Source organism: Hylobates moloch, unplaced genomic scaffold (assembly GCF_009828535.3).
Source record: "Hylobates moloch isolate HMO894 unplaced genomic scaffold, HMol_V3 SCAFFOLD_22, whole genome shotgun sequence".
Lineage (NCBI taxonomy): Eukaryota > Metazoa > Chordata > Mammalia > Primates > Hylobatidae > Hylobates > Hylobates moloch.
Window position 1 is genome coordinate 39,637,934 of NW_026652297.1, and position 23,531 is coordinate 39,661,464.

Consider the following 23,531-nt stretch of genomic DNA (forward strand, 5'->3'; position numbering starts at 1 on the left):
CCAAGAGTGGTCCTTTAATAGGACAATCTACACTCACAATAATGATTTTAATAAATTAGGGAGCACTCTACCAAAGGAGACATATGATAATATATGACCAGAGGAAGATAAACATGATTTTAATGAATATTTTTAATCATCATTCACCCTTCATAATAATCTTTAGCTTAAAGACTGTATCAGAGTCACAAGATGAAATAAAATAATAATTAATATCGTAATGAACCCCAGAGAAAAAGACAGAAAATATAGATAATATCCATAATACCCTAGGCATGGGTATTGTTTAAAATTTAATATGTTTAAGCATATTAAATTCTGGCAAGAGTATTAAATTAAGAAATGAATGCTTTTAAAAATATCGATATCAGAAAATTCAAAATAAATGCAATACCTATTGAATGAGACTCTCTCTCATGACACCTGCTTCTTGAACACCACATTCCTTGAAGGAGTGATTACCCATCCCCCATTTGGCTTCCATTATTACTTTAAATATTAATTGATAATTTGCTATGAGCTAGAAAGGCATTGGGCTAAGAACTTTCTACAGATAATTTCATGTAACCTTATAGGAAAATTATGAGCTAGGCACAGTTGCTATTCCATTTCACTGATGAAGGAAACTGTGGTGCAGATAAATTAAATAACTTTTTCAGGATCACACAGTTAGTAAGTGATAGAGCGAGGATTTAAAACCATATTGTGTGACCCCAGTGCTCTTACCTGACTATATATTGGTATACTGTTGTCCCTCAGTACTTGTAGAGGATTGATTCTATGACTCCCCTTGGATACCAAAATCCGTGAATGCACAAGTCCCTGATATAAAATAGTGTAATATTTACATATAACTTATGCACATCCTCTCATATACTTTAAATCATCTCTAGATTACTTATAATACCTAATACAATGTAAATGCTAGCTAAATAGATGTTGCACTGTATTGTTTAGGGGTAATGATAAGAAATAATGTCTGCACATATTATGTCCAAATGCAACTATTTTTTTTTTCTTTTTCAATCCACTGTTGGTTGAATCCATGGATGCAGACCCATGAATGGGAAGGAATGACTGGGCTTTCCTCCAATAAAATCTCCTAATAAGTGAGTTTAAATTTGCATAAGTGAAACAGGCACCAATTTTAGAAAAGTGGTGTGTAATTTAGAAATCAAACACTGATCAATATACAACTCCAAAATATTGGAGGAATAATCACCTTTCTGCATTGCAGTGAAAAGAGAAAAGTCATTTAGATAAAATCAAAACTGACCATCTGTGCTTTGTTTCATTTATTTTATTTTACTTTATTTTATTTTGAGAAAAGGTCTCTCTCTGTCACCCAGGCCAGAGTACAATGGTGCAATCACGGTTCACTGCAGCCTCTAACTCCCAGGCTTAAGCAATCCTCCCACTTCAGCTTCCTGAATAGCTGGGACCACAGGCACACACCATCATGCCCATCTAATTTTAAAAATTTTGTAGAAATAGGGTCCCACTATGTTGTCCAGGCTGGTTTTGAACTCCTGGGCTCAAGTGATCCTCCCACCTTGGCCTCCCAAAGTGCCGGGATTACAGGCATGAGATAGGGCCAGGGACAGTGTCTCTTGCCTATGATCTGTGGATCACATGCCTCCAATTGGGATTTAGTAATTTTTTTTCTGCTTTTTCTTTTCCAAAAGTTGTAACTAAATTTGTGGGGAGACTTGATCAAACTTTCTAGGCTTTCACTGTTTTGTTTTGTTTTCCTTTTTTGTTGTATAAAAAGTATTGTTGCCTTTTACAGTAAATCTGAAATTGATCTCTCAAGCTAGGGGCAGGGAAAGAATGTTGAGTAGGGGGAGCCACACAGGACTGAGAACTATAAAACAGAGCAAATTACAGCCAAGAGAGCATGATCTGTAACCGCTTGGTTGTAGCTGCATTAAAGGGCAAATTCACATGTTCACAGAAAGTGCTTTCATCACTCGAAGGGGCACTTCTGAAAAGGACAACTCGCTAGAAATGAGAATGAGGGAGGTGAGGCCGAGGTCATCTGCTACAGTTACCTGCTTACTCATTTTAGCTACAATGGGAAATGCTGAGGTTTTCAAAACAAACAATCTTGTCTTTCCCTTTATATTTCTCTTTGGTCAACAACGAACTTTGTTTTGTATGTGTCAGGCAAGAAGGAGAATGTTAACTCAAGATTAATCTACCTAAAATACTGAGACATCTGAGTGTGCTCTTGTTAACTACTTGCTCATTTTTGACAAAACAAAACACACAAACATATACACAAATACATACACATATACAAATACACAGAGTGTTCACAGATGTGCTTTTTACTTCATTCATCTGGGTATGGTAGTAGGAAACTGCAGCACGAGGGAGAAGGGGAGAGGGGAACACGTATGGGGTTTACAATGCAGCATGTGTACAGCTTCATTGTAGACATTCAACCTCCTCCTTCTCAACATTTACTATCAAATGTCCTTCATTTACCTCCCTTCGGGGTACTTTGATAGCACACAAGTCCCAGACTCACCCCATTGCGACATTCTTCTCTTCTCATTCTCTTCACTTTACTCTCGTCTTTTGCCTTTTCCTTCCCTTCTCAGGGGAAAAACGCTAAAACAAACAAAAACAGGAAGGAAGGAAAGAAGGAAGGAAGGAAGGAAGGGAGGGAGGGAAGAAGGGAGGGAGGGAGGAAAGAAGGGAGGGAGGAAGGAAGAGAGAAAGGGAGAGTGGGAGCGAAGAAAGAGAGGATGGAGGGAAGAAAAGAAGAAAAAAGGCTGAGAGAGAAAGAAAGAGAAAGAAAGAAAGAGAAAGAAAGAAAGAAAGAAAAGAAAGAAAGAGAAAGGAAGAAAGAAAGAAAGAGAAGGAAAGGAGGGAGGGAGGAAAGAAAGGGAGAGAGAAAGAAAGAAAGAGAGAAAGACAAAAGGAAGGAATGAAAGAAGGAAAGAAAAAGCTAGTGAGCATGCAGTTGAAAGAAAGGAAGTGAGAGGCCAAATAGATAGACAATGGCCAGACCATATATGAAAATAGAATTTTCACCCACAACCTACAGAAGTCAAAAATCTGCTAAGAAAACTCACCCCCATACCTACAACAACCAGCCCAAGAAGCCAACCTGCTACAGGTCAGACTTGTAGGAATCCAAAGTGCTATCTCTAATAACAATCCAGGAAGCTAAACAATAACTTTCAGAACAACAGATCCAAGATGGCCTGGGCTTGATTAATAGCTGACCAGTCCCCCAATTTTTATCCCTACTTCAAATTTAGGATCAACCAGGAAAAGCCAAATATACCCCCCTAACTAATCCCAGAGGATGTCTTTTTTCTAGTCAGCCTACCCACAGTCTTCCCATGCCAACAGCCTCCAATCTGGACACACCTGAAGCCTTCCCTCCTTTCCACTATGAAGCTTCCCCATTCCTCTGCCTGACTTTGAGTATTTACCAAAATGCAAGTGATAGTGACTGACTTCCTTAGCTACAGCAAGCTCAGAATACATAGATTTTGTTTGTTCTCATTTGGTTGATCTTCATTTATTTCCACAGAAGAAAGGAAGAAAGAAAACAAGAAAGAGAAAGAAAAGAAAAAAAAAATCTCATTACTAATTGGTATCTTTGTACTCTGTTTTCATTTTCTACATATCCAATAAATAGTATTAATAATTTCTTGAGGGCATGAATTCTTATATATGTACATACATATATTTGCATTCCCAGACATTCCTAGCTAAAGGTCATTAATATAGTAGATAATGAATAATACTTTATTAATTATTAATTACACTATGGTGTTTTGTTTCATTTAATAATTCTTTTGACTTACATATCAAAAGAACCTTATATATGAATCTAATGCAACATCCATCTTAAATTGGGGAGCTAAATTGCAAGAATATAAAATTGCATCTTATAAATGCACAACTATGGGAGACAATAATATGCCACCCCAAAATATTCTTGAGCTGAAAGCAATTAAGAAGATGTAGATGCTAGAAGCTCCCTGGCTTCCCTCTATCTACTTAAAATCAGGATATAAATTTATTTTCAAAAAAAAAATCCTGCCTCCCCTCTACCATGGAGAATAAAGGTTAACAACTTTAGACCCCTATCATGTGGAGATTATACCAGAGGAAACTACATTAACCAGATTTACTAACCAGCTTTTATCTGCCAGTTATTTGCCTTCCCCGAAGTTCCACCCTTAGAGACTCAAAGTCCTTTTTCTTTTTCTTGTCATTTCTCTAAACATTTACTGTTCTTTGTTGAAGATGCTGTATAAATAAGCTGAAATTCAAAGTCACCTCTTTGAGAACTTCTCATTCCCTAGGTCTCTCCATGTACATATGAAATATATGTGCTAATTAACTTCTTTTGGGTTTTTTTTCTTGTTAATCTATCTTTTGTAACAGGAGTCCATTCCAACCAATAATCTATGGGATTATTCTTTCTTTAGCTAATCAGCAACCTTACAAGACTTCTGACTGCTGCTTGTTTCCCTACTACATTGTGCTGTTTTTCATACTTAAAACAAGTTCTGAATGTACATATAAATTATATTAATGCGCGTATCTATCTCTCATATATATGTATCAATAAATTCTTTTATAAATTTGGAAAAATTTCACTCTATTGTATACATTTGATATGGAAAGTAATATAGTGGATATTATTGTTGTGAGGTCTTTGGGGTGTTGCTTTTCTGGCCAGAAACCTCTGTGGCCAATGGTGCCTTTGAGTTCTTATCCTTTGTTCAGGAAGAATGAGGTATGCAGACAAGTGGAGAGTGAGCAAGACAAAAAGGAGCTTTATTGAGTGTTACAACAGCCTAGAGGAGGCTTGTGGTGGGTAATGGGTAGCTCCTCTCCATAGGCAGGTTGTCCCATCGACTGATCAGCTCTCAGCAGAGAGGAGGCCCTGGAGTGGGGGCCTCCCTTCCAGGCAGGTCATCCTGAGGAGTGTTCGGCTCTCAGAAGATAGGGTAGCTCCTCTCTACAGCTAGTCAACCCAACTGTCCGCAGCTTTCAGCAGAAAGGAAGCCCTGGAGAAGTCTGCTTTTTCCTGGCTGAGTCCAGGGATTTTCTTCCCTTTAGAGGGAAGTACATGCTGATTAGTCCATGAGCAACCATGAGTGGGCCAAGGAAAAAGCACCATGAGTTCCTCCTCTGGTAGACAGGACTGGAAGCCCAGCTCCCAAGCTTCAGGCCCTCCCTGGCCTGAAGGTGGGGCTTCACCGTGGCAGCCTCCTTCCACCCACGAGCCAGTCTGCCTCCCACAGCTTCATGGCACCCAGGCTGTTTGTGACAAGGGGAGCCTGCAGGCCTCACTCCCTCGGCGTCTCTCCCATGCTCCTAGGGATCAAAGTCCAGAGGTGGCAGGAAGCAGGCATGTCACCACTGCCCTGAGCATGCCCACTATGACAGTACCCAGGCACAGCCCCAACCTTGCTCCACAATCAGAGCAGGTCCTGGGAGCAGGGAAAGGCCAGGCACTGGGAGCAGGCACTTCTGAGCCTGTGGAGAGCAAGGGAAACTTCCTGGGCCCTGAGAGCACAGAAATATCTGGGTCCCCACCCGGGATGGATGCCTGCAGCTGCAACCAGGGAGCTCCTGCCCAACCAATTCAGAAGGGGCAGAGCTCCCCCTTGCCTGGCTCTCGCCAGTTCCTGGAGCATGCAGTCCTGATCATGCCTCCAAAATTGGAGAGGGCACCAACAGCAAGTAGAAACTAGACACTGGGAGCAAGAAAAAGTCTGCAAAATATCCAAATCTATTTAATCTTCATGAGTCTGTTGCTATTGCAGAAAAGTGATAAGAGATAAAGGGTGGTTTTAAGACCTCTGTCTTTCTCCTATGATACTGAGATGCTAAGAAGCACTTCCTAAAGTTGGTAGAACAAGAAACAGGAGTTCAGGAATATCATTTATATTTGTACACATAACTATAAGTAAAATTAAACACTAAAACTAAACCTGTTTTGTTTTTTTTTTTTTTCTGAGACAGGGTCTTGGTCTCACTGTTGCCTAGGCTATCTTGAACTCCCGGGCTCAAGGAACCCTCCTGCCGCAGCATCCTGAGAAGCTGAGACTACAGGCATGTACCACCTTACCTAGCTGTTGGACATATTTTTTAAAATAGGGCAGAACAAAAAGAAAAAAGTAGGTAAGAATTCCTCTCTGTTACAATAGAGCTGTGTGGTCTAAAGTTGGTGTATCCAGAAATGAAATTGTTATTGTTATTTAAGTTATTTTGAGTTAAGGTGACCATCAACTGTAGAAGTGAAAACAGAAACAGCCGAAATCAGTAGGGCTAGTAATGGGAGCAGGAGCAAGAAACTTTAGTTATTAATTTAATTCTATTATATACTGCTTGCTTTAAAATAAAAAGTTCAAGTTTTTCCAATATGATGTATGGTATAATAGTTTGGTTTTATGAAATGGTGTGGTCTAATTTGAAACTACATATTATTATTAAAAATATTGAATTATAATATTTAATGTTATAAAATTAAGTGATTATAATATTTAAATATTTAATTCATATGAATAACATTTTATATAAATTATAATATTAAATATAATGGAGGTAGTAAATGAGTAATTATAAAAGTCTGAAATTGAGACACGTTTTGTGGATCTTACATGCATGGCTTCTTTATAAAGCTTTCTTGCAAACAGAATTGTAAGTTAACAAAACAAGCAAACGTGTGCTGAAGTGGTTTGTGGTAAAAAGTAGTTGATTCTGAGAGGTGAAGCCAGCTGGACTTCCTGTGTCCAGTGGGGACTTGGAGAACTTTTCTGTTTTAAAAGAAGATTGTAAAATGAACCAGTGCTCTGTAGCTAGCTAGAGATTTGTAAAATGGACCAATCAGTACTCTGTAAAATGGACCAATCAGCAGGACATGGGTGGGGACAAGTAAGGTAATAAAAGCTGGCCACCCCCAGCCAGCAGGGGCAACCCACTCGGGTCCCCTTCCATGCTGTGGAAGTCTTGTGCTTTCAGTCTTCACAATAAATCTTGCTGCTGCTCACTATTTGGGTCCCTGCCATCTTTGAGAGCTGTAACACTCACCCCAAAGGTCCCTGGCTCCATTCTTTTTTTTTTTTTTTTTTTGAGACAGAGTCTGACTCTGTCACCCAGGCTGGAGTGCAGTGGCACAATCTCGGCTCACTGCAAGCTCCACCTCCCGGGTTCACGCCATTCTCCTGCCTCAGCCTCCCACGTAGCTGGTACTACAGGCACCTGCCACCATGCCTGGCTAATTTTTTGTATTTTTTAGTAGAGATGGGGTTTCACCATGCTAGCTAGGATGGTCTCGATCTCTTGACTGTGATCCACCTGCCTCGGCCTCCCAAAGTGCTGGGATTACAGGCGTGAGCTACTGCACTGGGCCACGACTTCATTCTTGAAGTCAGCAAGACCACAAACCCACCAGAAGGAAGAAACTCTGGAAACATCTGAAGGAACAAACTCCGGACAAACCACCTTTAAGAGCTGTAACACTCACCATGAAGGTTTGCAGCTTCATTCGTGAAGTCAGTGAGACCATGAACCCACTGGAAGGAATAAACTTAGGACACAATTCTATAATTTGATTCTATAGTATGAAATGCATCAAGGAAATTAGATGGATTGATGGATAATTAGAAGAATGGACTGGTGGGTAGTATTAAATAAAACAATTAGAATAAAAGATTAATTTTAAAACCTAAGTAGAAAGTATGTGTGTATTCGCCCTACTGTCTTTTTAATTTCTCTTCTACTTAAAAATTTTCATAATAAAATGGGATTTTTTTTTGAAAAATTGCAAACAAAAGTCAAGTAAAAAACGCATAAAAAACCTCTATGCTTTCCTGTCCTTGCTTTTGATAGAGCCTGAGTTTATGTTAGCCATGAGGTCTCTTTTCAACAGAAGGTTCAAAATCTGTCCCTGTTAGCATGACAAAGAAGCAATTCTAATTCTGAGCAGAGATGTGAGACGAAGGAAAATTGTGCTTTCAGACTCACCTTTACTGTGGCCACTTCGTTACAGACACTTATGGAAGAGTTCCATTTTAGCAATTTGCCTTAGCAGTTCTTACAATTTGTCTCCAAAATTGATTTTAGGACTAAACACTATAAAATTCTTGGCCTTGGTGAGAGGTGACAGCGTGCTGGCAGCCCTCACAGCCCTCGCTCGCTTTCGGTGCCTCCTCGGCCTGGGCACCTGCACTGGCCGTGCTTGAGGAGCCCTCAGCCCACCACTGCACTGTGGGAGCCCCTTTCTGGGCTGGCCAAGGCCAGAGCTGGCTCCCTCAGCTTGTGGGGAGGTGTGGAGGGAGAGGCGTGGGCGGGAACCGGGGCTTCACCCAGTGCTTGTGGGCCAGCGCAAGTTCCGGGTGGGTACAGGCTTGGTGGGTCCCACACTCAGAGTGGCCGGACGGCCCCACTGGCCCCGGGCAGTGAGGGGCTTAGCACCTGGGCCGGCAGCTGCTGTGCTCGACTTCTCACTGGGTCTTAGCTGCCTCCCCATGGGGCAGGGCTCGGGACCTGCAGCCCGCCATGCCTGAGCCTCCCCCCACCCATGGGATCCTGCATGGCCCGAGCCTCCCTGACGAGTGCCGCCCCCTGCTCCATGGTGCCCAGTCCTACCGACCACCCAAGGGCTGAGGAGTGCAGGCGCACAGCATGGGACTGGCAGGCAGCTCCACCTGCGGCCCCAGTACAGGATCCACTGGGTGAAGCCAACTGTGCTCCTGAGTCTGGTGGGGACTTGGAGAACCTTTATGCCTAGCTAAGGGATTGTAAATACAGCAGTTGGCACTCTGTATCTAGCTCAAGGTTTGTAAACACACCAATCAGCACCCTGTGTCTAGTTCAGGGTTTGTGAATGCACTAATCAACACTCTGTATCTAGCTACTCTGGTGGGGACTTGGAGAACCTTTGTGTCGACACTCTGTATCTAGCTAATCTAGTGGGGAGGTGGAGAACTTTTGTGTCTAGCTCAAGGATTGTAAACGCACCAATCAGCACCCTGTCAAAATGGACCAATCAGCTGTCTGTAAAACAGACCAATTGGCTGTCTGTAAAATGGACCAATCAGCAGGATGTGAGTGGGGCCAGATAAGAGGATAAAAACAGGCTGCCCCAGCCAGCAGTGGCAACCTGCTGGTGTCCCCTTGCACACTGTGGAAGCTTTGTTCTTTCACTCTTTGCAATAAATCTTGCTGCTGCTCACTCTTTGGGGCCACACTGCCTTAAGAGCTGTAACACTCACTGTGAAGGTCTGCAGCTTCACTCCTGAGCCAGTGAGACCACGAACCCACCAGAAGGAAGAAACTCCGAACACATCCAAGCATCAGAAGGAACAAACACCGGACACACCGCCTTTAAGAACTGTAACACTCACCATGAGGGTCCGTGGCTTCATTGTTGAAGTCAGTGAGACCAAGAACCCACCAATTCCAGACACATTGGGAATAAATACTTAATTTTTCTATAAAATGCAAATGTACCTATTTGACCTTTATGATTATTATTGTTGTTTTTGTGAGAAACTTTAAAATTTAAGACTTGCCTATGAAAGGATTACCAAGAGACATCTCAGGGTCTCAGGATTGGAGGTGGGAGTGGGGATTAACATAAATGAAAAAGTTGGTTTCGTCAATAAAAAATAGATTATTCAGAAATGCTGAAGAGCATCACACAGATTCACCTTTTGAATCCCCTCTGGTTTCAACTCCTCATCTTCACTATCAGTGCTGAGAGACTTTGCACAGACCATTTCATCAAGAATAAGTACAACTCCCCAATCTGCTGTCTCTAATATTTCAGAAACACTAAATGAGAAGAAAGGAAATGAAAGTATCATAATAATTTCCAAGTACTATCTTCCATATTTTAGGTTCTAATATTCAGCAGTTCTTGCTTAGAAGCATACTATACCTGCCTAAGAACTTTCTATATCTTTTCTTTTATCCTACTTAATCTGGCCATTTATTATTATAAAATGAGAAGAGAAACACAGGTTCCATGTGTACCACAGTTTTATTAAGTTCAGCATTCTTTTCAACCACTGAAGAAGACCACAGTAGAAACTGTAGCAAAACATCTGCATTTATTCAGGCAATTGGGTTCAGGGAAATTTGTTGTTGCTTTTTTTTTTTTCTTCCTTTTTTTAATAGAAAGTTTCTTACTCAATATGAACTGTGTTGTTACTTTTGTTTTGTAACAGATATAAAGTTAGAAAACATCTTCGTAGCTCTTCACCTTTGCCCTTAGTATTCTCTACTTAGAAATGGAGACATAGAAGTTTTATCTCCTAAGTTAAAAATAACAACTTGGGAAATGCAAGGGTGAATTCAGCAGCAAGAACCTGCTAATTGGCAAGTTTGAGTTTGCTTAGGCAGTGTTAAGGGAGAAGATACATATTTTGAGTAACACAAGAGAGACTCTTTGCAAATACTTCACTTCACTTCAGATTCTGTGGTGTTAAAGCAGAGTGACTCAGTGTCAGGACTAAAGGATCTTAGAAGCTAGTATCTTGCCAGTACCAAAAGCACCCCACAAGCCTGTGTAAATCTCCTCAATTAACCTCCATTTAAAACAAAAAAATAGATAAGTAAACTAAAATAATCCACTGAGCAGAATCTCCAGAGCATTAAGGAAACAAATGCAATACATCATTTTTCTTTCATAAGAACAGAGGAGGGAGAGCAAGGGGGAGATGGAGAGGGTTTACACATGAGTGTGGACAGGGAGGTGTCTGAGGGTGTTGAGTCAATAAGTCACATTAACTCACATTAATAACCTTACTTATGTTTCAATCATAGACCTAACCAATCACACAACTTCATAATCTAAGTCCATCACATCCCTGTTGAAGGTATAATGCCTGGTGTTTACTTTTCATCCTGTTATGGGATAGGTTGGATTGAATATCCAGGGAGCAAAATTTTCTTGTAGATTTTGTCTTACATTCTAAATAATGAAGCCATCGTCACAAGGTTAATAAGAATTCTGAACAGGAATATAATTATAATTAAGCAGTCCTTCAACCCACTTCCTTGTAACCAAAAGTCACCTAACACTAGTTAGGGATCATTTGCATCTCCATTGTTTCTACAGATGGGATTTCTCATGTTAGGATCATAAGGCTTTGGTTTAAGAGTTGCTTAAGCAGATCCTGACTTCCAGCAGAATAGCTGACACCAACCAATTTGAAGACCCCTACAGAGAAACCAAATCGGCATGAGAATATTGTTTCTTTGTCTCCCTGTCTCATGACTTCAGTATAGCCTCTTGACAAATCAATAATCTCCACATTTTAGTCCATTCCAAAACCCTTAATAACCCTAACTCCAAGTTCCTCAAGGAGACTGATTTGAGGTTTCCTCCTGTCTCCTCATTCAACAGCCCTGTTATTAAATTTCTTTCTCTTCTGCAACTTGTTACCATGTATTGACTTGCCATGAGCACAAATCTATTACATTTACACTAAAATCATTTTCTTTTACATAGTTTCTCCGATTTTGGTATCTAGCAGATGGAAGAAACCAGATTCTCTGAGATTTAATGCATAACTCGAGCACATTTGGAAGTCCTAACTTTCTGAACAGGAACTCAGGAGACCCGGGTTGTACTCTTACCTGTGACTCTTACTATCCCATTTGTCTTGAGTAGAGTTTTTAATCTTCCTAGAGTCTTAGTTCCAACATTGGTAAGATATGGAACTCAATAGTGGACTACAAAGTTCTATCTTGTACCTTCAGGAAGGGTGTTATAAGGAGCTGGAGGGAGGATGATGGTGATGATGGTGATTGCTAACGTTGATCAAGCATTTGCTACATTTGATGACTATGCTAAATAGTTTCAAATAACATTTTACTTTATTCTCACAGATCCCCTATAATGAGTGATCTAAGATTTATCTTACATTGTAGGGGGAGAGAGTATATTTCAGCATGTTCACTAACTCTTAAAAAGCAAATATTTTTTACCCACCTTCCTCCCCCAGGATCTGTTGAGATGTCAAAAGAGGTTGGTGTATGTAAAATTCTTTAGAAATTGTAAAGCAAATGCAAATGTGAATTACTATTTGGATCACCGGTCAGCATTGTCTGCAAAATTTCAGGCAAGTTACCTTCCTTTTTCCCTGGTACATTTTCATCTTAATTTCAATCACTCTATAGTCATTTCTATTGTTTAACTATCTTTTTACATTTCATTTTTAATTTCATTTTATTGTAATAGAAACTTAGCCATTGTTTAGCCTACTATTCAAACTTTAGTGTCTTTATTTTCAAATTATAAGTAAATTGTCACAGGTTATTTTTCATTATAATAGTGTTGGCTTTTTAACAATAAAAATAATTATCATTACAAGTGGTCATGTTGTGTTCCCATGCATGAGGTGCCCTTAGGGTTAATAGCCATGGAAGGAATGAATGGGGAATAGAATTGTTTGGGGAAGTTGAACGGCCATGTAGTTTTCTTGGGAGTCCTAGTCAATACTACAGATAATCTGAAGCTGGAATGAAAATTCAGAGATATTCCAAGTCAGTGTAAGATGGCCAGGTCTTTCTATTCCCACACAGTTCAGTCATTAATGTGGGCAATTTCCCTGGAAGGGATATGACCTCAGCTCTCTTCAGCAGATGTAAGCCCAAAGGGAGATAACTCCTGTAAGCCCAAAGGGAGATGGTCTCCTGCAACTTCCCAGCAACTGCCATATAGTTTTTCATTCCTGAAGAGGAATCTAGATGTGTCACATATCACAAGGTATACCACCTAGGCTTAGAGAAATACAAAAATTTACCTTGAACAAATCTAAGTTTGAAGAGCAGCCTTTGAGTAACCCTGTTTGGTTATGTAAATATTAGTTTAGTAGCCACCCAAGCTTAACCTCGGAGGATAAGCAGGAAGACCTTTTGTGACCTAAAGACATCTTTTCCAAATATATCCTGGGATGCAAAACTGGTCACTGCATAAATTTGCCAAAAGACCATCCTGGAGGAAAAAGATGGAAAATCTGACCTCTTCCCTTTTGAGATTTAATTCTGCACCAAATCTCATCTATCTACAGAAAGGCTCTAATTGAGATCTGCTGGCAGGCTAGGACCAAGACTGTCCAAGGGGAACTGTAAAGAACAGAAATGGAAAAGCATCCTGATAACACAGGCTTTTCATGAGAACTGAAAAGTTTTACTGAAGACACTTGGTGCTGATTCCTGTATCTGCTTGAGGTTGGAAAGTCTCCTGGATCCAGCAACCCTGACATGATAACCTTGCTTTAAGAGCAAAAGCTGAGAATGTGATTAGGAAATACAAATGGTTGCTGCTTGGCAAACTTCAGTGTAAGGTACCATTGCAGATGGTATCAAGATCTGGAGTAATAAAGGCAACACAGCAGTGAGCAAGAATGCTTAGAACTGGATAAGACTTATTTTCATTAGTGACATCTTACAGCCCTCTTCAAGGTAATTCAAACATTCTTTCACTAAATATTTGAGTGACTACAATGTAATGAGATCTCATCTAGGGATCTGGGAATACAGTAGCAAACAAAACCAACATAATCTCTCCCCTTAAAGAGCGTAGGACAGGGGCAGTGGCTCAAGCCTATAATCTCAGCACTTTGGAAGGCTGAGTCAGGAGGATCACTTGACCCTGGGAATTTGAGACCAGCCTGGGCAATATGATGAAACCCCATATCTGCAAAAATCAGCCAGGGGTGGTGGTGTGCACCTGCAGTCCCTGGTACTCAGAAGGCTGAGATGGAAGAATCACTTGAACCCTGGGAGGTTGAGGCTGCAGTGAGCTGTGATGGCACCACTACACTCCAGCCTGGGTTACAGAGTGAGACCCCATCTTTAACAAATACAAAATAAAGAGATTAAATTCTGGTAGCAGAGACACAAAATTTAAAAGTAAGTCAGTAACTAAAGATAAGATAATTTAAGATAGGTTATCCACAATAAAGGGAAGTATCGGGGGAACCCACCACCAATATTTCAACATAGATTCTTTCTATTTTGCATACGTGTTGGCCAGCTGAGAAATAAAAAGAAAGAGTACAAAGAGAGGAATTTTACAGCTGGACCACCTGGGGTGACATCACATATCAGTAGGACTGTGAGGCCCACCTGAGCCTTAAAGCCAGCAAGTTTTATTAAGGATTTCAAAAGGTCAGGGGGTGCAAGAACAGGGAGTAGGTCACAAAGATCACACGCTTCACAGGGCAAAAAGGAGAACAAGGATCACATGCTTCAAAGGGCAAAAAGGAGAACAAAGATCACATGCTTCTGAGGAAACAGGAAAAGGGCAAAATCAAAAACTCCTGATAAGGGTCCAACAAATATCACAAGGCACAGGGCAAAGATCACAAGGCAAAGAGCAAAAGCAAAATTACTGATAAGTGTCTATGTTCAGCGGTGCACATATTTTCTTGATAAACATCTTAAACAACAGAAAACAGGGTTCGAGAGCAGAGAACCAGTCTGACCTCCAATTTACCAGGGCAGGGTTTTTCCCCACCCTAGTTAGCCTGAGAGTACTGCAGGAGACCACGGCATATTTCGGTCCTTATCTCAACCGCATAAGACAAACACTGCCAGAGCGGCCATTTATAGACCTCCCCCAAGGAATACATCCCTTCCCCAGGGTATTAATTATTAATATTCCTTACTTGGAAAAGAATTTAGTGATATCTTCCCTACTTGCACATCCGTTTATAGGCTCTCTGCAAGAAGAAAAATATGGCTCTATTTAGCCCAACTCCACAGGCAGTCAGACCTTATGGTTGTCTTCCCTTGTTCCCTGAAAATCAGTGCTACTCTGTTCTTTTTCAAGGTACACTGATTTCATATTGTTCAAACACACGTTTTACAATCAATTTGTACAGTTAACACAATTATCACAGTAGTCCTGAGGTGACCTACATCCTCAGCTTACGAAGATAACAGGATTAAGAGATTAAAGTAAGACAGGCATAAGAAATTATGAAAGTATTATTTGGGAACTAGTAAATGTCCATGAAATCCTCACAATTTATGTTCCTCTGCTGCGGCTCCAGTCGGTCCCTCCATTAGGGGTCCCTGACTTCCCGCAACACGAAAGAAAGCAGAATAGTTTTGCAGAGAGTAGCTAGAGAATACTACCTCACGACAAAGACAGTTTCCGTGACCAAACTTCAGTTAGGTTCCTCTGAGCCCTCTTCCTAACAAGGCCTTCATGTTGGTCTCCATCCTCACAGGGTCTGCATTGTTCAGTCTTAGCAAGAATCTTGTTAAGTCAGTCTAGCAAAAATCCCCCACCCTTGATATCTGATCACTCTTGATGATGTCTGATGGAATTCTTCAACCTCTACCCTTGTACTTGGTGACCCTGGCCTGCCTTTATCAAGAATCTCCTTAAGTAGGTTTAGCAAGGATCTCCTCTACCCTTGATGTCTCCTCTCAGTAATTTTGCACCCACTGATCCTTTCACTGTTCTCGTTGGCTGTAAGTCCCCAGCTATTTTTGCTGTACTTGAAGTTGATTCTGATCTCTCCTCACTATTCTAATGGCTTTGACACCTTTTACAATGGTCTTGTATAGTCTTCCTCGCTCTTTTAACAAGTGTCAGAGTTATCTTTTCTTTAAAACTTTCCCAAATGTCATCTGAAAAGCATGTTGCTAAGACAAAGGAAAGTTTATTTTTTATTGCATTAAGAGAGACTACTGCTTCAATGGAATCTGATAGTCTTCCTAACAGAGGAGGAAGAATAAAGTCTATCTATTGAGATAATAAAGTTTGAGTTAGGATTGGGGGTTAGGGAAAAGATTAGTATTGGGCAAGAATCATGATAAAATAGTTTAGGATTTGAAGACAGAGCCAAAGGAAGATTTTGAAGAGAGAAGTTCAAGATTATTAGGATGCAAACTGCCTGTGTTGATTCTTTATTAAAGAGCTGATTAGTCATTCTGGAAGTTGGAAGTTGTTATAATGAATAATAAAGTTATCTACAATTTATTTTCCAAGAGTCTCCTGGAATTGTGAAGTTATACTGGTAATGACAATGAAATGATAAAATCTTGTTAATGGATATTAGTGGTTGTGATACAGGAGTTAAGAAGAAATTATTTAGGCAGATAGTAAGGGTATAGGAGCCATTGATAAGGCTTTTCTTTTTGATGAAAAGCAACCTCAAATCATTTTCTAACAAAGAGCAGCCTGTAAAGTCAAGCTACAGACATATACAAGCAAGCTGGGAGCTTGCATGGGTGAATGCAAGCAGGAACTAGGGACTAGACATATTCAAGATGGCAGCTCCATCTTCCCTTCTCTGCCAGCCAAACTGTCCAGTAAGAAACAGACAAGATGGCACAGATCAACTTGAAGGCCCATTTGCATAAGATTAGGGTGGGGCCACCAGCCTTCCCCGTGCACTATATAAACATCATACCTGATTGAACCAATCTGTAAGCCCTATGTAAATCAGACACTGCCTCCTCAAACCTGACTATAAAATCTGGCACACTAGCCACCAACCAGTCCTTTCCTCTCAGAGACCCCTCTCTCTACAGAGAGATCTGTTTGTCTTTCTCTTCTATTCTGCCTATGAAACCTCTGCTCCTAAACTCCCATATGTGTCCATGTCCTAAATTTTCCTCTTGCATGACAACAAATCCCAGACAATGTAGCCGTTTCACAATGGGGGCTTGCCCAAGATAACAAGGTACAACACATATCAAAATAGTGAGTAGAGGAGTGGACTCCAATTAGATCCTTTCATTTTAAGGATCTCAGTCTCCATTTTAGTACCAAATCAAACCAAATACTGGGCCCCCTTCAGCCATTTAAAAACAATTAGAGTGGCTTACTGGGGAGAACATGGAGAGTCCTCCAGCACCCACAGGTTGCTGGGCATGTTGGCCATGTTTGAACCAGCTTCCTTTCACAGAGGACTTAGCCATCATGTGGGGATGAAAGAAGTCCTGGGGCAACAGGATTTCTGACTGGGGCTACCCCCGGTGTTATCCAAAGGCTTCTAGATTTTCTATTGCAATTTCCTCCTTTTCTGTCAGTGAGAGTCATACCTCTTATCCTCTCTGTGTATGCAATGTCTGGGAAGTTTTACAGTTTAGGGAAGTAATCTTGTTTGGGAAAATCAGGGAATGTTGTAGTAACCAGGGATATAGCTCAAGGGAAGGTGTCTTTTTTATTTTCTAGGAAAAGAGGGTCCCCCCACACAGTGAGCATCACTCTCTGCCCTTGGTCTGGAGAGCACATGGCACTTTCAGGTCACTCTCTGACCTTGGTCTGGAGAGCACATGGCATGTCAAGGTCACTCTGCTCTTGTTCTGGAGAGCACATGGCATTCCAAGGTCAACAGCGACACCTAGTGGAATAGGGATCCTTTCCATGAGACACATTGTTGGCCTTTTAGTGAAACGCTCTAACTTCCCAGTTTTACCTTTTTGGGCCCCTCTACTAGAGACAAGGCTTTATTCTGCTTCTGTAAATGGGAAAATTCTGCCTTCAACAATTAGGAGTAAAATATCCTCCAGAGCCAAATATTAGTCTCAATACGGTCCCATCAGCAGGAAAATGGCCATTCTGTCCCTACATTCTTTCAAGGCACCTATTCTGCTTCTAATTAGAATAGTACTTAATTAATAAGGGAATTTTAATTTAGGAAGTTAACTGAAACCATTCTCTAAGGGTAAACACTTTTGCACAGGCCATAATAGAAGGATATAGAGCTCAAATCAGCACATTTTCTCCGTTAAGGAGGGAAGTACAACAGTTGCCCAAATGCAACAAGCACATAGTCTCTCCCCTGAGATCCACTTTCTGGGGAGACAGGCAGGCCACACAAGTCTAGGAAGTCAAAGGGAAATCATTGGCAGAGGACTAGAGCCACATGGGTGATCATGACTAACCCCAATCTCTTAATTCCCCTGGTTCCATTGCTGGAGATAATGTCTTCAACCATGGGCAGCACATTCAACAAGGTGCTGGGACCCAGGAACCATGGAGGGAAAAACAGCAGAGGGGACAACTCCACTGTCTTCCTCTCCACCCTGGGTCACACCAAAAGGAAGGAGACTAAAGGGATGCCTTTTTCTCACTTCTGTTTATCATATTTGGCCTGTACTCCTCTGGAGTGCATTCTGAAGCACAGAGACTCCACTGACCCTGAGACTTTGATGAAAAAGTTGCTCATTTTCTTTTGCACAGGGCCATGGCCTTCTTACTAGACCTTTGCAGGTGTTACAAAATCAACCCAGCCCTTTTAGCAATCATATAAGGCAGGCCCAAACAGAATGATTCCCCAAGACTAGAAAAGCAACTTCCAGGGGAACCATCTGAGGCAGCTATTGGGTGTCATAGCCCTTCTAGTCCAACCACACCACAAGTTCTTCCACCTCCACCATATCCAAAATTTCCTACTCCTCACCTTCACTCTTACTCCTACAAGAAATGCCCAGTGAAGGTAATGCCACTAGGGTTCATTTTCCCTTCTCATTGAAGGACCTTAGGCAAGTAAAAGGAGACTTGGCTGATTTTCTGAGACCCTGATAGGTATATAGAAGCCTTCCAAAATTTAACTCAGACATTTAACCTCTCATGGAGGAATGTTATGCTGCTCCTGAGCCAAACCCTAACCGCAGCTAAGAAGCATCCATCTCTGAAAACAGCAGAGAATTTCAGAGATGAGCAATAGGTCTCCTATACTAGGCCATAATGGAAAAGAGAAAATAGGGAAGGTGAAGAAATACGGGAAACACTAATTCCAATAGGAAGAAGGACAGTACCTCTTGATAATCCTAATTGGAACCTCCAGACTTTTCTATGGTGTTTTTTCTTTTACAGTTTAAAATTGCTCCTATCTCTTTCTTTATAATATTCCTCAAAACTCTGAAAAGTTAATTTTCCCAAATCTTAAAATGCTTGGCTTAGAGTTGAGCTAGGGGGAAGGGAGCCCAGATGCCTGACATGCCAGCAAAAGGGTAAAAGTTTACCAGTTGAGTTTTTGCTTCTCTCTCCCTGTTCAAACTGGCAAAATGGATAATAAGCATCATTGTTTATATTCTCTGTAAACTTTTAATTTGTGAGGTTGGTCTTAAGCCATAGCCAATTTGGTGTGCTTTTTATGTCTTTCTGTATTTTTCTGTCAAAAGAAAGGGTATGTTATGTTAGAATGGAGGACCAGGACCCCATAAGCCTTCCCTTCAAGCCAGCCAAAAAAATGATCAGTAATAAACTTTGCTGCAGTTCTCCATCTTGTTTTATGTCCTTGGGAACATAACCTGTAACCATGTAGCAATACTTTGTTATGGTCTCTGCCATTTTGCAATGGTGGCTGTCTTCTTGTACTTAGTTCCTGGGTGGGGGAAAAAAATCAGGTAAGCTAGTTTATTGATCTGGGTGGGGCCAGCTGATCTATCAAGGGCAGGGTTTACAAAATATCTTAAGCACTGATCTTGAGGGCAGTTTAGGGAGGGTCAAATTCTGTCCCCTCCAGCTGCGTGATTTGTGGGCCATAGTTTCTAATCCTGTGGCTAATTTTTTGATCTGGTCCCCAGGCAGAAGGGAAGTATATCTCAAGAAGGGGCTGTTGTCATCTTTGTTTTAGACTATAAACTGTAAAACAGGCTCCTCCCAAAGTTGGTCTGGCCTACACCCAAAGATGAGCAAGCACAGCTTGGGGACTAGAAACAAAATGGGGTTGTTTGGGTCAGATGTGTTTCACTGTCTCAGTCACAGTTTTGCAATGATGGTTTTAAAACTGTTTATCATGTCTTTAAAAATGCCTTTTACACTCATGGTTAAGTCATAACCTAATTAGGGATTGTTGGTTTCACCTGTGAAATTACTTTTTGTAAAGTTCAAAAGCCAAAAACTTTAACTGCTTGGTGTGGCTAATGTAGAGTAACAAGGGATTTAAATAAATTTTCTTAAAGAGTGCTCAGCTTAATTAAAAGTGGATATTGAAGTTATAAGTATACTTAAATACCTTTATGTTTTTCTGTTCTTGGATCTTGTTTTTCTTGAAAAAGGTTTTTTTTCTTCTCAGCCGATTGAATTATTTTTCTCCATTTTTTGTCTTGCCACTCTTAATTCAAGCATGAGAGGCCCTAAGATAACTTCTGGTACCCTGGGACTCCTTGGAAAAAACAGGAGACACAGACCTCGTTTTGAGAGGGAAAAAAAAAACAAAAAACCTATGTTTTCCTCATGAAACCCCAGGAATTAAAATTGGATCGATTTCTCTCAAAATCAAAGACTGTGTTCTGTTTTGCAATGTGTTACCTGACAGTTTTATGTTTTGTGGGTATCAGAAATTACCTTGCATTATGAGAGAGCTTTGGTGTGTAATAACTAGGTAGGAAATACACTTTAAGTGATGGCTAATAGTAGTTATGGAGGGATACTTAACTCTGCCCATTTGAATCAGAGAAGCATGCTCATGGCCAACTGAAAGCTATGGAAACATTCCCACCCCCCCACCGAGAGATGAGACTCCCATGGGGGATGGGTTGATTACAAAATAAGGTGATTGGTTTTGGGTTGCCTTGCAATGAAATGGGTAGTAGAAACTGCACTATCTTCTTCCACAGTATCTCCCCTTTTTTCAGAGATCCAAGATCCAGTACAAAATGGCACTTTTAATTTTGGGGATCTGTCTTTGCCTTCAGTTGTTTCTGCTTATTAGGACCTAAAAATGCATACTATCCTGGCGCTTTTCCTCCAAGGGCCCCATGCTGAAGTCAGTAAGCCAATTAAGAAACTGGCAAATGAAAAATCTTGCAAGTGCTGAATCTTCTGTCAGTTTTATGTTGATATATATGTGTTGTGTGTAATGTCTATAAAAAGAGCTCTAACTGATTGGCTTAAGGAAAAATAAGCACTGAAATCAAGTATTTTTTAGTTCATGTGCCTTAAATATTTAAGAAATAAAAATAGTCTTAAGGATTATTCGTAAAATGCAAGTGTTGTCAAAATGCAAATAGTCTAAATTATACAACTTAGATACTAGGTTTGCTAAATGTTCCAAGGTTGTATACTGTCCCTTTACAGCTAGGTAAGGCCTGGGACACGTGGAGTTAGATGCTATAAAGAATCAGACCTTATCTGCACTTCTGTCTGGGTCCTTGGCTCCACACCTTGTACATAATTAAAATCGCTTACTAACTAGGTTTTTCACCAAAAGTAAAATTTGCTAAGAGTTAACCATGTAACGTATTTGAGATCACTAAATGGTTTTACATGAAAGGTGTATAAAAACAGTAATGTGGTTTTTAGTAAAAGATTATAAGAAAGCATGGAAATGTAAATTTTTTCCCAGAGATAAGAGATTATCTTAAATTTGATAAGATAAAGCTAAACATCCAAGTAAGTTGTGGAAAGATTATAAAATTTAGTCTTGCAAAAAATGTGTAAACATTAACTAAATTCAAAAGGGTATTACATGGTCTTTTTATAAATTGAGTATTGAAATAAAAGCACAGATGTTTGTCTTAAGATGCTAGTCTGCCTTTTAGCAAAAGGGTTTATAAAGGATTTGTAAAGATTTTACCTCATGGTCAAATTGGTTATGATTAGATGAAGTTTTCAATGAGGTTTCATCAAAAGGTGGTTTAATTTTAATAAACTTATTTACATGTAAAATTTGGCTTTGAACAGGATTTTCATGTAATAGTAAAGGCTAATAAAGATTTTTGCCTTTTGAGTCATCATTTTGGCAAAATATATAATTTATAGCAATTGGAATTCTATTTCATAACATCAAGTGTTTTAAACCTTCAACATTTAACAGGTGTCCCAACACTGAAACTTCAAGTTTCAAAATTGTCTTCCTGATGCCTGGCTTTCTGGATGGTTCAGATGGCCCATGAAACATCCAGAGAAGTGGTAAACAGGATTATTTGACCTGTTAATTGTATGAGATTGCCAAAATCATGTCCAATATTCTCTGGGTTATGTTTTGATGAGTAATACTAACATATGTTCCAAAATTGTATGGGATTTCTAAAATCTAATGTCTAAGTATATGCTATCAATCATAATTAATGTTAAAGTCATTGTAAACCATGGGGATAACTAAACTTCTTTGTCAGTCATGTTTTTAATTTTAACTACCTGGAAATTTTGTAATTAGCAGATAACTGTTGTTTTGCATTGTTCCTTCTCAAAAGATGGTTTATAATCAAGCTATAGGAATTTAACATGTGTTCTCAAATGCAGGTTTTTAATACCTTGAAGATTGTAACGTTAGAATAGAGAATAAAAACATACAGGACTTGTGAAGAACTGAAATGTTCACAGATAGATATCAAGCAAAACAAGAGCTGACTAAATGGACTGCCCTAAGAAAGCTAAAGCAACCTGTTCAACTCCATGCTTGGAATATTGTTGATCCTTGTTTGTTTTTCAGAATCAAGGAAACTTATTTTGATCTATTTATGGCCTTTAATAATTTAGTAAGGTATATTCCTGTGAACAAAACTTGGAGCATGTTTGTTTCTCTCTGTCTGGTTCCTCTAGAATTTGGAAACTATCTGTGAGTACTCTTATGGCAATACAGTCATTTGAGTCAGTTCAGTAAGAATCCATTTTTTCTTTTGCAACAGGACACAATTGGAAATAACTGGTTATTTTACCAAGGCTTTGACTGGAAGGTTGTGTTTCCCTTTAAGGAGTCAATCTCGACTCACAGAGCTGAAAGCCCCATGGGGAAAACTGGCCTCATACCCTCACATACACAGTCGCTGCATAGGGTTCCTGACCTGTGGTCTGTAAAGAATGTCACTTTCTAACAGGTATAGGAGCCCCAAGTTTATCACGTGACCTTAAGAGAAAAGAATCACTCAACTCACAGGTATTTAAGGATACAAACCCATGGCAGGGCTTAGCTAAAAGAGGACTTATTTGAGATTCTTTGTGGAACAGAGTTTCATCAAAGTCAATCAAAAAGGCCTATGTAGAAATAATTATTCTTGCTCCACTTTATGCAAATAATCAGGTCAAGTAAAAGACTACAGTTTATTCTACAAACAACAGGGTCCTATCATAATTTGTTTTTACTGAAAATGAGGACTGGAGAGAGAAATTGTGCTCCCAAGCTTATTATACATTTGCCATTAAATCCTATTCTCGTTAATTGTTTTTAAGCTTTCTGCCTACATTGTAGACTAACCCTGCTTATTCCTGTGAATCAAATGGTGAGCTCCTGCAGCTTGGAAGAAATAAAAAGGGATGAAAAATGTAAAGATTTGGATCAATATGCTAGTTCTGGGAAATTAACCTGCAAATTCTGATAGGTAATGAAAGTGAGTAGAATGCTGATAACCTGGAGGTTTCTTTGGGAAAATAAAACCAAGGGAATTCATAGACCTCCAAATGGAAATTTTATATCTTGACAAGTAAAATTTTAGATGGAAATACTCTACTATGTCACCCTTGCAGGAATTGCTATACTCCCTCTGCTATTTGCAGTAGACCTATACAAGGTAGCATCTTCTAACTGAAATATCGGACAAAGAGTTTCCATTGCTGTAGTATT

General features: G+C 40.0%; 1 long non-coding RNA gene across 1 annotated transcript in view; it reads left to right on the forward strand.

The window, feature by feature from the left end:
• LOC116461707 (uncharacterized) overlaps positions 1-6,106 on the forward strand; it is a 92,562-nt gene extending 86,456 nt beyond the window's left edge. The window contains exon 3 of the long non-coding RNA XR_004246171.2: positions 6,004-6,106. This is a non-coding gene — a long non-coding RNA (uncharacterized LOC116461707). The remainder of the gene's footprint in view (positions 1-6,003) is intronic.
• The last annotated feature ends 17,425 nt before the right edge of the window (positions 6,107-23,531 follow it).